At 45.0% G+C, this 1,245-nt stretch overlaps 1 protein-coding gene across 1 annotated transcript in view; it reads left to right on the top strand.

Moving 5' to 3' along the window:
* Window positions 1-1,245, top strand: part of PLA2G2D (phospholipase A2 group IID) — a 10,839-nt gene that overhangs the window by 4,710 nt on the left and 4,884 nt on the right. The gene's annotated exons all lie outside the window — the stretch shown is intronic.

Genomic DNA, 1,245 nt, shown 5'->3' with positions numbered 1-1,245 from the left:
GGGTTTGAACCGCCAGCCTTCTGGTTAGCAGTCAAGTGCCTTAGGCACTATGCTACCAGAGCTCCTATGTGGTGGCATATTGGCCTCTAACCACAAGGTCAGTGGTTCAAACCCCACAGCTGCTCCATGGGAAGAAGATTTACAGCCTTGGAAACCCAACGAGGGCTGCTGTGAGTTGGAATCGACTTGACAGCAGTGGGTTTGCTTTGGTTACAGTGCTCACAGACACAGTTCAAAGCTATGGTGGCTTGACACTGAGATGTAGTTCCAGGGCAAGGACCTTGGTGACAACACTCACGTTGCTCAGGGTGTGTGCTGCCTCTTTAAAGGCTTGCTGGAAAAACAAATGCTGAACTCTTGTTTCTCTTTTCACCTTTTTTTGTAAAAGCAGAAATCCTCTTGGTATTTCTTTCAGTTAGCGAAAACAGGTACCAACGTAGATCTTTCATAACAGCAAAGTGGCATAAAATGAATTTTGAAAAGCAAAGGGTAGCTATATTTAATTTTATCTTCACAACAACCCCAAGAATCAGCCAGAGGAGGGCTGAGAGCCAGCCAGGCCTGAGATCACATTCCTGCTCTACCACTCCCAGACTGTGTGACCTTGGGCAAGTGAGTGACCTCTCTGAGTATCAGTTTCTCATTAGTGAAGTGAAGATAATAATAATACTTCACACATGGAGAGACAATGAGGATTACAGGAAAATGTGTATGTAAAGCACACAGAAGTAATGGTTCAGTGGTAGAATTCTCCTCTTCCATGCAGGGACCTGGGTTTGATATCTGGCCTATGCCACTACTCATCTGTTAGTGGAGGCGTCATGCTGCCATGATGTTGAGCAGGTTTCAATGGCTCTTCCAGACTAAGACAAACTAGGAAGAAAGACTTCTTCATCTACTTCCAAAAATCAGCCTGTGAAAACCTTATGGATCACACGGTTCAAACCATAATCCATCATGTGAATGGTGCAGGACCAGGAAGCAGTTCATTCTGTTGCTCAAGGTTACCACGAGGTGAGGGCAGACTCAACAGTAGCTAACAACAATATAAAGTGCATAGTAAACACAGTGTAAACATAGCTGTTGTTATTAGGTGCCACTGAGTCGGCTCTGACTCATAGTGATGCTGTGTACAACAAAACAAAACACTGCCCAGTTGTGCACCATCCTCACAATCCTTGCTATGCTTGAGCCCATCATTGCAGCCACTATGTCAATCCATCTTGTTGAGGGTCTTCCCCTTTT

This window comes from Orycteropus afer, unplaced genomic scaffold, assembly GCF_000298275.1.
Source record: "Orycteropus afer afer isolate SDZICR_OR568_19922 unplaced genomic scaffold, OryAfe1.0 scaffold00031, whole genome shotgun sequence".
Taxonomy (NCBI): Eukaryota; Metazoa; Chordata; class Mammalia; order Tubulidentata; family Orycteropodidae; genus Orycteropus; species Orycteropus afer.
This window is presented reverse-complemented; position numbering and strand designations above follow the sequence as displayed.